Source organism: Trachinotus anak, unplaced genomic scaffold (assembly GCF_046630095.1).
Source record: "Trachinotus anak isolate AG129_WGS33_773 ecotype Australia unplaced genomic scaffold, CSIRO_AGI_Tana_v1 ptg000012l, whole genome shotgun sequence".
Taxonomy (NCBI): Eukaryota; Metazoa; Chordata; class Actinopteri; order Carangiformes; family Carangidae; genus Trachinotus; species Trachinotus anak.
In genome coordinates this window covers 26,712,808-26,727,500 of record NW_027273863.1, presented here as the reverse complement: position 1 = coordinate 26,727,500, position 14,693 = coordinate 26,712,808, and the positions used below count along the sequence as shown (strand labels likewise).

At 40.4% G+C, this 14,693-nt stretch overlaps 1 long non-coding RNA gene and 1 pseudogene across 1 annotated transcript in view; one reads left to right on the top strand and one right to left on the bottom strand.

The window, feature by feature from the left end:
* Positions 1–204, bottom strand: part of LOC139629698 (uncharacterized) — a 2,886-nt gene extending 2,682 nt beyond the window's left edge. The window contains exon 1 of the long non-coding RNA XR_011693026.1: positions 1–204. This exon is cut by the window's left edge and continues 291 nt beyond it. This is a non-coding gene — a long non-coding RNA (uncharacterized lncRNA).
* Positions 205–6,873: 6,669 nt separating this feature from the next.
* LOC139629713 (uncharacterized) lies at positions 6,874–12,666 on the top strand (annotated as a pseudogene).
* Positions 12,667–14,693: the final 2,027 nt, after the last annotated feature.

The window sequence follows — 14,693 nt, the reverse complement described above, 5'->3', positions numbered from 1 at the left end:
GCTCCCCTCTGAGAATCCTTGATCAGGACTGTCCATCCTCGGGTCAACCACTCTGGGTGGGTTCCATCCATCAGCAGCTGCTTCATTTGTGCTGCTAGGCATTCATGGAGCTGTTAGTTTCTTTAGCCAGTAGGTGTGGATCATGTCAGGGCCTGATGCTGTCCATTCTTCATGCCTGACACTCTTTCTTGGATGTCTGCCATTGTGATGGTTACTGGATCATGTTCTGGGAGATTGCTGTGGTCTGCTCTTAGTTCCGCAAGCCACTGAGCATTGGTGACATGCGATGCTTCTTTCTCCCGTATGTTCTTCCAGTATTGTTCAGTCTCATCCCTGGGTGGATCTGTTCTTGTGGTATTACCCTCCCATTGAGAGTTTTGATGGTTCAGAGGAAAACAGTAGTAGAGTAGTAGTAGTGGTAGTACCTGGTAACAGTAGTAGAGTAGTAGTAGTGGTAGTACCTGGTAACAGCAGTAGAGTAGTAGTAGTGGTAGTACCTTGTAACAGTAGTAGAGTAGTAGTAGTGGTAGTACCTGGTAACAGCAGTAGAGTAGTAGTAGTGGTAGTACCTGGTAACAGTAGTAAAGTAGTAGTGGTAGTACCTGGTAACAGCAGTAAAGTAGTAGTGGTAGTACCTGGTAAGAGCAGTAGAGTAGTAGTAGTGGTAGTACCTGGTAACAGTAGTAAAGTAGTAGTGGTAGTACCTGGTAAGAGCAGTAGAGTAGTAGTAGTGGTAGTACCTGGTAACAGTAGTAGAGTAGTAGTAGTGGTAGTACCTGGTAACAGCAGTAGAGTAGTAGTAGTGGTAGTACCTGGTAACAGTAGTAGAGTAGTAGTAGTGGTAGTACCTGGTAAGAGCAGTAGAGTAGTAGTAGTGGTAGTACCTGGTAACAGTAGTAGAGTAGTAGTAGTGGTAGTACCTGGTAACAGTAGTAGAGTAGTAGTAGTAGTGGTAGTACCTGGTTTGTTTTTTTGTGGCAGACACTTTGACCTGTGACAGCAGGTAAATGACTGATATCTTGTGGTCAATCCAGGCGGTGCACAGGTCGGTCCGCCCGGTCTTGCAGTCTCGAGTGTCTGCTCTATCGACCCGTAACTGGTGCTTCGCTCTCCTGGTATCCTGTTTAACCTCCCACCTTCAGGCAGGTAGCCAGGGCTGTGAGTCTTTGTTTGGCAGTCTCCAGTGCCTCAGGTATAGACAGTTTGTTGTACTTTCTAGGTATCTCATTCTTCATCACACCTTTCTGTACCTCTGAGAGCTGACTAGCTTCTGTTGCCCTGATCTTGGCCTCTAACCTCCTTGATGGGGCATGTCCTTTGTAGCTTATATTGTTCAACTTGTAGCCAAGCATCTCTAGCATCACTGTTGCTGTGGTGTATATCAGCTCACTGGTCTCAGTGATGGTCTTAGAAGGGATAGTCTGTAGTGCTGCATTCACATCTTCTAGCAGACTCTCACAGGGTACTTTGTCACTTAGCCTTGGTAGGGATGGCAGGTGTCCATCTTGGTCATGAGCTTCAATCTCAGGTCAGCTGCCCTTGCGTTAAGGGACTGTGTGCTTGATGTTGGGGCTTGGTGCCCATTCTCGTGGTGTGGGGATGATGATATCTCCCCCATGACCTGTTGTCCTGACTCCCCCTTGCCGTAGCATGTGTTGTTGCACCTCATCAATCTCTAGTTGTGATAGCAGTTTCTGTTTCCATTCCAGATGTTGGAACACTAATGACTAATCACTAATGACCAGATTGATGGACGCCTGCTGAGATGGTTGTCCTTCAGCAGGTTCTCCATCCTGCAGAGGACGTCTGGAGCTCTGTTAGGGACCGTTGTTCTCTTCTTGTCTGGTTCTCGGTTGGGCTGAACCTTTTATTCACAGTTTAAACACAGTTTTATCACAGAGGTCAGAGGTCACTGCACTTCAGGGATTTTGTCCTGATGTGCAGAATGAACTGTGGGACTTTAAACACACAGGTGTGTGAGCCTTTCTAAACCATGTCCAATCACTTCAGTTTGTCACAGGTGGACTCCAGTCAGACTCATCTCAAGGATAATTAAAGTGAACAGGAAACAGCTGACCACAGTCTGGAGCCACAGCAAAGTGTCTGAAAACTTCTGTCAACAAGAGATTTCAGATTTTCGGTTTTAATACATTTGCAGAACAACTTCTAAAAACAATTCCACTTTGTGTTTACAGGTTATTGAGTGTTGATTAATTAACAGGTAATTTTATCAAATTTAAAATGAATGAACAGCATAATGAAGAGAAGATGTGTGAATACTTTCTGAGGCCACTGTGTACAACCTGATGTTTTATACAAATTTAGATGTGAAATTGAAAATGAAACACAGGAGGAAATACAAGTGATGAACACACTCACAGGCATTGTGGTGGTCAGAGCAGTGGAAGTATTTTAGGCCCACGGTTGGAATCAGTGTGTAGTTGCAGCCTCCAGGGGGCAGCAGAGTGTCAGCAGCAGCACAGAGCAGCTGGAGCTGATCCACAGGTTCAGAGTCACAGCCTCAGTGTAAAAACATCTTTTATTATGATATAAAATATTTTACATAAGAAAAAGTGAGAGTTAAATTTGGTTTGAAAACTGGTGACTCATATATTTCTGTTTGTTTCAGCTGTTTAAGAATCTGCTGTCAAAACTTTTATTGAAGATTTATTAATATTTAATTTCTCAGTGTGTCTGTAGGTGAACAGATTCATATTTTATACAAATTAAGATTAGAGGATAAAATTTCTAGACAGAAGACAAACAACTACAAGAAATAATGTAGTTGCTAATTAACAGAAATATTCAGACATTCATGTTACACTGCAAATACTTTCATTCTTGAAACGACACACAAACATTCTGCTACACACAATATCTGAAATATAAAATGATATTGGGTTAATGACAAGATTTTGTTCTGAATCATAAACTGTTGAAATAAAATCTGACAAAAAATCTAAACAACATTTCGAGATTTTGTCTCGTTGACTTTAACTGACTTTATGTAATTTACAGTTTAATATAAAGCAGCAGTAGATGAATAATAATAATAATAATAATGAAGTTAAGGAAAGTACTGTGTAGTTTTGAGGAACTTGTTTTTCACTTGAGTATTTCTACTTGATGTTAATTTACACTTGAATTTTATTGAATCCTTTCCCAGACTAGAAACTAACCCCCACCATATATGATAAAAACACAATAAATCAGAATCAGAATCAGAATCAGAATCAGAATCAGGTTTATTGCCAAGTATGTTTTCACGTACAAGGAATTTGTTCTGGTGAATGGTGCAGAGCGCACCAAAACACCGAGGCAGCCATCTGCGGCGCCATTTAAAAAGGAGGAATGGGGAAAAAACAAGTGGAGAGGAGAGGAGAAAAAAATAACAGAACCCAAACTATACTCCTGGGGGGGGGGGGGGGGGGGGGGGTACAGTGTGGGATTCGGGAAAAAAACCTCAGCAACATAGGCATATATAAACAAACACATCTTACAACACAGTGACTCAAGACAACTTGCTCCAGGGGAGGGGGGAAAGGGGGGAGGAGGTGATTCCAGTGCAGACAGGCAGCCAGCCGCAGCCGCTGCCATTTAAGGCGCAGCTATCGGACCCCGCCCGCCGCGCTGGATGGGAGGAAGCGGCGAAGGCGTGGGATGGGGTTGGGTTGTGAGTTGCATATGTACATGTAAGAGGTGTCCGTGAATGTGTGTGTGTGCATAGGCCTGGGGAGTCGCTTCGTCTAGTTCACAATCAGTGCCTCAGTTCGCAGGGTGTCATCGCGATAACACAGCAAGTTGCCATGGAGACATCCTTGATCGGGTCCCGGACGGAGTCAACAATCCACAGTTAAATAATATTAAATAATGTTAATAATGTTAATAATGTTAAATAATAATAACAATAATAAAAACAGTATCAATGATAAAAATGCACGGTCAGTGCAGAGGTGACACTACCAGAAGGAAAGAGAGAGAAAAAGAAAAAGAAAGAAAAGTACAACAAAACAACAGTAACAAATCCTTCATACAGTTTATATGTTGAAGCAGAGACATATGTGGTAAATATTCATTGACAGCTTTGTTCCAGAGAGCTTCACATTTTGCCACACACACTGACGGCAGCCATAGAAGCTGCTGGACTGATGATCAGGACCAGGTTCAGGGTTCAGGGTCCTGATCTCTCTGGAAAACATTTGAAGACTGAACACAAACAGCCTGTTGGAGACTGAAGGTCTCAGTTTGACCAATCACACACTGACACATAGAAGCTCTGACACTTGAATGTTGCTGCCATGAAAGGATCATTTCACTGTTCAACTCACCAGAGTTTGTGGTTTTTCTTTCCCCTTTAAAACCTCCCACTCAGAGGAAAACCACACAACAGCTTGAGCTGAGCCGTCAATCAGCAGCAGCAGCCTCGTCTGTGGGCCGCAGGGGCTGATGGGAGGTTTGAGGAGGCGTCAGAAACCACGTGGCCCTGGTCTGGTCTCACAGCTCGTCCTTGTTTGGCCTCAGCTGCATCAGAGCTCCACTTCTCCCCAGGTTCACCAGAGGAAACACCACTGCACAAAATGCTTTTCCTCCCAGCTGCTGCTCTGTGCTGTCTGTGTTCAGGTGAGTGTTTCCAGCCAATCAGGAGCCAGCAAACTCCACCTGTGACACACTGTCACACTAACCTTCATCTACCTGTCTGTGTCTCATCAGCGCTGGTTGCCATGGCAGCACAGCTGATCCAGGACCAGTTATCATTGACCAGGAGAGTTGGTGAATCAGTCTCCTTCACCTGTGGAGGAACTGACCAGTGTGATGCTGATTATGTAGACTGGTGGCAGAAGAAAGAGACAGAAACATTCTTATACATATTGTATATTCTCAAGAGCAGTGGAAGAGTTTTTTCAAATGACAACCATCCTCAGAAAGATGATTTCACAGTTGTTAATAAACAGAACGGCTGTGAGTTGAAGATAGAGAAAGTTCAACTCTCTCATTCAGCCTCCTACTACTGCTCCTGTTGGAAGTCTGGTCCCCACAGTGAGAAATGATCCCTGCAGCCTGAACAAAAACCAACAGATGAGCAGATGTCAAACAGTGTTTGTGGCAGGAAGAGAGCAGTAAACCACAGCCCAGGTTCACATCTTTCACCTCCAGCTCAGACACTTGTTCTTGACTTTTCTCTGATATTGATTCATATTTTGATCCGATATTTCAGCAGCTTTCCTGTTGTTCCACACAGTGAGGACGAAGAAGAAACACAGAAGCACAAGCAGAAAACCAGATGAAGAGAAAACAATCAGAGGAACTAAATGAATCAAATGATGATGGAGCTTGATGAAGAGTCAGAGGATCAGAGTTATTACACTTCATCAACAGAACATTGGACTTTATCACAGGAGACCGCTGTTCATTTCATCTCCAACAGAGTCACTGTGGGTTTGTTTAAAGCGTCACCACCATCGTTCCCTGACCTCAACCTGATTATTGTTGTAACCATGACGACCTGAACCACGTGTTTGTTGTTGTAACCATGGTGACGAAGGTCCTGTGATGTTAACTCAGTACTTATTTGAACCCAAACCAGGATCTTCACCTAAACTAACCAGGTTTACCACAGCACTGTCGCAGCATCAAAGGGTCAGTTTGATTTATGTGTCAGCAGTGGGTTTTACAGCGGGAACACACTGCCTGTGCTGCGTGTGTGTGGCGGCTGCGTGGCTGACCTGCTGCAGAGAAACACGTGTGTGTGTTGACAGCGGCTGTGTGTCTGCTGTGTCACCGCTGCTTCCAGCTCCGTCTCTCTACAGAGAGTTTGTAGGTGACTTGAATGTTGGATTTCTTTTCATTATAAATTCATTTCTGACTGATCTTTGACAGAAAATGTCCCTAAAACACCACAGTCTCCACATGCAGCTGCTCACATGCTTCAAATATATATTGATATTTTTTCATCATCTTTAGATTCAGACTGGACAAAGACAACTGCAGTGAAAGGTGTCAGGTTTATGTCGCTGCTATGATGTCACTATGACATCAGCAGGTCTTTTTTCTTGGAGAAGCTCATCACGTGATAAAAATAGGTGAGATGTTGAACCTCTAGATCACATGACGTGCACGCTCACGCCACACATCCAGTGTGTTTCTGGCTTTAAGCTTATCTGTGGCGTCTCTCCTGCCGCCAGAGTGGAAATTCAGGAAACACTCCCATTGGTCGTATCAGAGCGTCGGGACAAAGGACTTATATGGTCATTTAGGTTGAAGGACTTGTTGGTTTCATGATGTGACAGCAATATGGTTAAGGTTTGGTTTGGTTTAAGGAAGGATCATGGTTTGGGTTAAAATCAGCACTTTGTTAAGGTTAGAGGAGCCTTGTTGTCATGGTGACAATAATAACCACGTGGTGAAGGTTGTAGAACGATGGTGGTTCAAAGAGACAACGTTAAACATCAGTTTGAAACAGGAAACTAACAGAGGGCTCCTGTGTTTAGGTCCAGCATCCCTTACAAACATCTTTACAAATGTCAATGTGATGTTGAAGCAGCTCTAAGAGTGTTAGCATGCTAACGTTAGCTAACATGTACATTAGTCCTGAGAACAAAGAGCAGCTGAGGCTGATGGGAACGTCATTAGTTGTGCAGGTGTTTGATCATAAACCAAAGTATTGGACAAAGTGAAAAGTGACCTGATGATGGCGCCAGATGAAAAGTCAGAGGATCACCAAAGTTCTTCCAGTTCATCCTGAGGGGACCATGAACGTCTGAACCAACTGAAATGGGAATATTTGTTGAGATATTTCAGTGAGAAGAAAAAAGAAAAGAGAAGAAGACACAGTCATGTTGATATGAACATTAGAGAAACACATGATGGAGCTGAAATCTGATCCTGGTTCATAATGTGGACTCGTTCAGCTCAGCTGACACATTCAGCAGCAGACAGGTTTTTGTATCAGTCTCTTTCACTGTGGGAACAGGCTGGTACTACCTCATCTTTGGCTCTGGAGCTAAACTGTATGTAACAGGTAAGAACAAACATTTATTTTCCTTCAGTTGTTTGACTGAAGAAGTTGAAAATGTGTTTTCAGTCAGTTTCTGCTGCTTCAGACTTTACATGTTAGTTTGTTCATAGTTAGTACAAAGTTCCTGATGCAGCCGTTCTTCAGTGAAAAAGTTGAATCATTTGTGAAAAGATGTTTAAATCTCAGTGCACAGCAGAAGGAATTCTTTATATCTGCTGGAGCTAAAAAGGTTTTGAAGAGTCCAGAAAGTGTGATCTTGTAAGTGCATTCTGGATTCTCATCAGCTGCTGCTTCATGAATCATCAGACTGCTTTTCTTTTCTCTCTTCTCTCGGCTCAAATCAACTCACTTCTACATGAAGGACTGTGGAGGATTTTCCTGCTCAGTTGACTTTTTGTACCAAATGTCCAGTGAATCAAAGTGAATTTCAGTGATGAGCAGGATTCTTCAGATTCACTCTGATTCTTCAAACTTACATGTTTTTAAACCTTATTTTCCTTGACGGGAAATGATGTTTCAAAAGTTTATGCTGGTAAATACAGTAAATTAATACAGTTACTGTCTGATGAAAAATGTATTTTATATAAATATTCATCTGAACAACAACAACAACAACAACAACAACAACAACAACCACTTAATTTAAGGAAAAATATGTATATTGTACAATATTACATTTAATATTTATACAGATGATATAATGTTAAATAATTAAGAGTAAAGGTTCTATTAAATTAATAAAGTGACAAATAGATTTTCTATGGATATAATATATCATGCAGGATGATATATACTGTAGATCTATACCTTCACAGTATATCTTACAGTGATTCACAGTAAATATATTTGTATAATGTTTAATTTGTTCACCTAATGAATTTAACCACAATTCAAATAATGGTGAATGTGTCTAAATGTGCAAAATACATCAACAACGATGTAAAATATATTTGGTATTATTTGAATATAATTAGTCTATATTGTTTTAATTATATCAGTTTGGTGCTAATAACTGTCATTTATATGACTGTATATAGAATATTTCACTAAAACATGTTCTTAGTTTAATTTAGAATTTATCTAAAATTGTCAGAGTAATAATTTTTTTATTCTTATATAATATATGATACATTTATCTACAATACAAAATAGGATTTAATAACATGAAATAAATGTTAATATTTTTATGAGCAAAAAATTCAATTCAATTCAATTCAATTTTATTTGTATAGCGCCAAATCATAATCTACATTATCTCAAGGCTCTTTACAGGGTCAGGTCAAGACCTTACTTTGTTACAGAATAAACCCAAGAGTTCCCACAAAGAGCAAGCGCTTGGCGACAGGGGGGAGGAAAAACTCCCTTTTAACAGGAAGAAACCTCCAACAGAACCGGGCTCAGGGGGGGCAGCCGTCTGCCTCGACCAGTTGGGTTTAGGAGAAGATAGAAAGAGGGGGAGGGGGAGGAGAGGGGAGAGAAGAGAGAGAGAGAGAGAGAGAGACCAGGAACAGCTGTGTCGGTAATGGTGTTATCAATAATAATGACAGGTAACAGTGGTTAATAGTAAAGATGAGTAGTGGTGGATCTGGATCCTGCTGCTCCAGAGGCAGAGAGACCTGCAGAATGAGGACAGAGAGAGGGAGAGAGAGGAGAAGCACAAACTACGGGAGAGAAAAAATACAAAGTTAATGGCATGAAGTCATCGAGAGAGAGAGAGGGAGAGAGACAGAAATAGAGAGAGAGCGCCCAGTGAATCATGGGAATCCCCCGGCAGTCTAGCTCTATAGCAGCATAACTAAGGGATGGGTCAGGACATACCCGAGCCAGCCTTAACTATAAGCTTTACTAAACAAGACAGTTTTAAGCCTGATCTTAAAGGTAGAGAGGGTGTCTGCCTCCCGAACCCACACTGGGAGCTGGTTCCACAGGAGAGGAGCCTGATAGCTGAAGGCTCTGCCCCCCATTCTACTCTTACAAACTCTGGGAACCACAAGTTGACCTGCATTTAGAGAGCGAAGTGTCCTATTGGGAAAATAGGGAACTATGACCTCTCCAAGGTACGATGGTGCCTGACCATGAATGGCTTTGTAGGTGAGGAGGAGGATTTTAAATTCTATCCTGGATTTTACAGGGAGCCAATGCAGAGAGGCTAACACAGGAGAGATGTGATCCCGTTTCCTAGTTCCTGTCAGTACTCGTGCTGCCGCATTCTGGATCAATTGGAGGCTTTTTACTGAATTTTTGGGACATCCTGACAATAAAGAGTTACAGTAGTCCAGTCTTGAGGTAACAAATGCATGAACTAGTTTTTCAGCATCCTTTAGACACAGAATGGGTCTGATTTTAGCAATATTGCGCAGGTGGAAGAAGGCTGTCCTAGAGACTTGCTTTATATGTGAAGTAAAGGACAAGTCCTGGTCAAAAATGACACCAAGGTTTCTGACTGTAGCACTGGAGGCCAAGGTGATGTCATCCAGAGTCAGTATATTATCACATAGTGTATCTCTGAGGTGTTTTGGGCCAATTACAATAACTTCAGTTTTGTCTGAATTTAAGAGTAAGAAATTACTGGTCATCCAGATTTTTATGTCCTTAAGACACACCTGAAGCTTGGCTACCTGGTTAGTCTCACCTGGCTTCATGGATAAGTACAGCTGGGTGTCATCTGCGTAACAATGGAAATTCATCTGGCGCCTCCTAATAATGTTTCCCAGAGGGAGCATATATAGAGTGAAGAGCATTGGTCCTAGCACAGAACCTTGTGGAACTCCATGACTAACTTCTGTGATGATAGAGGAGTCATTATTAACATGAACAAACTGGAGTCTATCTGACAGATATGACTTAAACCAGCTTAGTGTGGTTCCTTTGATGCCGACCATATGTTCTAGTCTCTGTAATAAAATCTTATGATCAATGGTGTCAAATGCGGCACTAAGATCTAGTAGGACAAGTACAGAGACAAGTCCATTGTCTGAAGCTATGAGGAGATCATTGGTAACCTTAACCAGAGCTGTTTCTGTGCTATGATGGACTCTAAAACCTGACTGAAAATCTTCAAACAAACCATTCCTGTGCAAGTAATCACATAACTGGTTTGCAACAACCTTCTCAAGGATTTTGGAAATAAAGGGGAGGTTGGATATAGGTCTATAATTGGCTAAAACATCAGGATCAAGAGTAGGCTTTTTAAGTAGAGGTTTAATTACTGCAACTTTAAAAGCCTGCGGTACATAACCAGTTGATAAAGATAAGTTAATCAGACTTAATATAGAGGTGTCAATTAAAGGAAAAACTTCTTTGAACAACCTTGTTGGAACGGGGTCAAGAAGACAAGTCGATGGTTTAGATGATGAAACTGTTGAAGTGAGCTCAGGGAGATGTACAGGAGAGAAACAGTCAAAATATAAGCCAGTTACAGTCGACTCTGAGGCTGCTGAACTGGACAGTACATCTGAGCCAGCTGTGGGGAGGAGATGGTGAATTTTTTCTCTAACAGAGACAATTTTATTTGTAAAGAAGCTCATAAAGTCATTACAACTGAGGGCTAAAGGTATAGATGGGTCAACAGAGCTGTGGCTGTCTGTCAGCCTGGCTACAGTGCTGAACAGAAACCTGGGATTGTTCTTGTTTTCTTCTATCAATGATGAATAATAGGATGTTCTGGCTTTACGGAGGCTTTTTTTATATGCCAATAGGCTGTCTTTCCAAGCCTTTAGAGATTCTTCCAGGTTAGTAGAACGCCACCTTCTTTCTAGTTTCCTTGAATTTTGCTTTAAAGCTCGTGTTTCTGAGTTGTACCATGGAGCTAGCCTTCTCTGACTCACTACCTTCTTCCTCAGAGGGGCCACAGTGTCTAGAGTTGCACGCAGTGAGGCTACAGTACTGTCAACAAGATCATCAACCTGTGTGGGTGTGAAGTTAAGAGAGCTGTTCCCTACTGCATTGATACATGGCAGTGGGCTAAGTACTGATGGGATCCTTTCTTTAAATTTACTAATGGTATTGTCAGAGAGACACCTGCTGTAATAAATTATACCATATAAGAAAATAAAAAAATGCATGCGCGCTTCATTTGTAATAATATATATTGTCAGAATAAATCATGGTAAATGTTTTTAGTTTTTTATATTTGGAAAAAATCCTGTCATGTTTTTCTTAACATGAAATATTTGGTTTATACTATATATATATATATATATATATATATATATATATATATATATATATATATATATATATATATATATCTTATGACTGTCGTTGTATCTTAAATAATATTTAATATGTATTTTGGTTATGGTATAATTCAAATATCGCAAATACACAAATAGAATATTATAATGACACATTTATTCTAATCTTGTGATCTGTAAAAGTGAAATATGAATATAAAGAATTTAAATAGTGTTTCCATCATTGACTTTGTTGAACCTGATGTTTCTCTGATGATATACATAATATATAACTATGATATACAGCAGAGTAAATATATGTGAAGGTGAATCCAGTGTATGTGGGGACCTTTGTGCTGTATTGATGAGTAGCTGAGTGATCAGAGTCCATGTAGTTTCAGGATCAGACTGAACGCAGTGCAGTGCTGGAAGCTGCTGTTGACTGTGTGAATGTGTGTCTGTGCTGCTTGTTGCTGCTGTCAAACTTCAGATGAGCAGGTAGTGAAGCCCGTGGTGAGCGTGTACCCAGCAGCATCCAGAGCCCACCTGGAGGGGAGCAGCTCCCTGCTGTGTCTGGCCTCAGCCATGTTTCCTCCTCTGGTCCAGTTCTCCTGGAAAAGACAGAAGGAGGATGGTCCTCTGGAGGAGCTGCCCCCTGCTGAGGGAGAGCAGCTGGAGCTCACAGAGCCGGGACGCTCCGCCGCCATCAGAGTGGTCGATCGGGACGCTTTCTACACCTATAAATACAGCTGCTACGTCAAGCACGAGGGGGGCACAGTGGAGGCCCAAACACAACAAGGTGATGAAGGCTTGGTGACTGTGTTGAGCAGTGATTCAGCTTCATGTGGAGACGCTGTCAAAGAGAGCAGAGGAGCAGAGCTCTGACTGATTTCTCTCTGAATCCTTTTCTGTTGCAGTGGTTCCCCTGGATCCTCTCCAGCCTCAGTGCAGGGTGAAGCTGCTCTGTCTGCTGTACACAGTGCTGATAGTCAAGAGTCTGGTGTACTGCTGTGGACTCTCTCTGCTGATCATCCTCAGAAACAAGGGACTGTCCACCAACTGCACACATGCTGACTGACTGTTTTCTGCTCGCCTTTTCTCTCCATCACTTCATCTCATTTATCTCTTTGATCACTGTTCAAATATTAAATGTGTCTTTTTATCCACAGGTTTGATACAGTCAGTCTAAAATATAATAAATACATATATCATATATAACACAAATAGTTTGAAGTTTCTAAATTTAAACTGTATTTTAGTCTTGTTTTCATGCTCTATATCCACTTTTAAATGCAACTTGTATATTAATAGAAAATTCAGCTGAATCATTAGTTGTCTCATAAACATTCTTTTGTTTATTGTATGTTTTCTGTTCTTATGTTACTTTTTAAGACTTTCTGTAGAATGTGGCTGGTTTGTCAAATTCATTCACTGTAACATTCTCAATATGATAATAAACATCATGGTTTTCATAGATTTAAATGTTGTTTTAATATCAAATAATTAGAAACAGACTCAACTATATTGGTCAGATATATTGACACCTACAAGTAATTTGACTCTGGGGGTAAACTGCTCTGAGTAAAGTTTAATAAAGCTCTAAGAACAAATGGAGAGAAAGATACAAATATAAGCAAACAGTTTAACCAGGAGAACAAAGCCAAACCAAGAACAGCAAACACAAACACACAGCTTTCATACAAAATCAAGTAGGTGTGGGTGTGGATTTACCAAAAGAATCAGTGTTGTGTGTTTTTATCATTTAACTTCAACATTAATCAGCTTTTACAACTGTGTCAGTGTGGATGTAAAACTCTACGCTGATGACACTGTTGTTTACACACACAAATACAACAGCAGCCAAGTTAATTCAAATCCATTCAAGTTAGAAACATTAAATTTGAAAATTATATTCAGTTAGATATGAGACATTATTCAGAAACTACTTTAAATAAATACAAATATACATATAATGACATTATTTACAATCTACTGAAAGTGTCTATAATGTTACATATGCAATAGGATGTCATTTATGATTTTTATTTTAAAAAATATTTTACGAGGTTTCATTTATGACATGAGTTATACTTTAAGCTTCATATTAAAATGTGTTTAAATTGTTATAATAAAATTTACTTAAGCATCTAAAAAAGTGGAGAAATTCAAACTAGTCTTTGTTCAAATTGTAGAGACGTCAGATCAGAAAACACTCACTTGTGTCATGTTGGAGGATCCTGACAAACAACCTGTGTCAGTTATGTAGGAGCACTTGTTGGCAGTGTCAACTGTAAAGTGACCTTTGGTTGCTAAAGCTCCAAATCCCCATAAAAACACCCCACTGATGAGACCTCCAGGCGGCTGGTCTTTGTGAGTCTGTGGGCTCAGTTGAACTCTGTGTGGGTGGAGGGCTGAGTGGAAAAAAGTGTCACTCAGAGACAAACTACAGAGAGGGAGGGGGGTTCATGAGAGTGCACAGCAGCAGATATGAATCTGCTCTCAGTGGTTATTAGGACTCATAAAAAACTGTTGACAGAGAATCAACACTTCCTTTCCTGCAGCAGACGGCTGTGTGGGTTTCTGCTCTGCAGCCTCCACACCGTTAGCTGTGGCTTTTCACTTTGACAACACAATGACAGCTACAACCATCCACTCTGTTTCCTGTGAATTTTAAACACAAATAAGTAAATGTTCTACATACGAATCAACATAAACAGCTGATTTACATCAAATATTCTCCTCCATATTTTCAGGAATTCAGCAAACCAATATTTCCCTTTAGAAAAGAAAGATGTGTTTAATTTGATTATGTTACATTTTATTATTGTGAAAGGATTAAATTTGACCCCTTTTCAAGTTGGGATGTGGTGTTATGGATCCAATTTACTTACAATGAGATTTTGATGCAGAGAAATTGATAGTAAATGTTGCCAAATCATCATGAAGAACAAAAATTACAACACAACAAAAATGGTAGCTATAAAATCCTGTAACAACAGAAAAGTAACATTATGAAATAATATTAAAATTATATTTCAGGCCAAGAAAGTGTATTGACTTGAGATCAATTGTAGAGTGACACACAGCAAATATGATCTCACGCACACACACACACACACACACACACACACACTTTTATTACCTCACATTAATTTGTTGTTGTCATTTTATCATCAAATTATAAGTTATTTATCATATGAAGCACACTTTGCTAATAAATCAAATTAATTATTAAGTAAATGAAAATTACAGTTCACAGAGTTGAAATTGAAACCATGAGAGTTTTTAACACTGAGTCCCTGACTGTAAATTTAAAAATAAAAAAAGTCCATTTGTTCTGATTAATCTGACCAACAAACCACAAACCACACAGAGACACAAACACAAACACACTGAGACAAACACATCATGTTGTTGTTCTCTTCTTGAGGCAGAACTAGAGCGGCCATGTTGGTTCACCTCAGCTCTCATTATTTCAGTAGGTTACAGTTGATACAAAACAA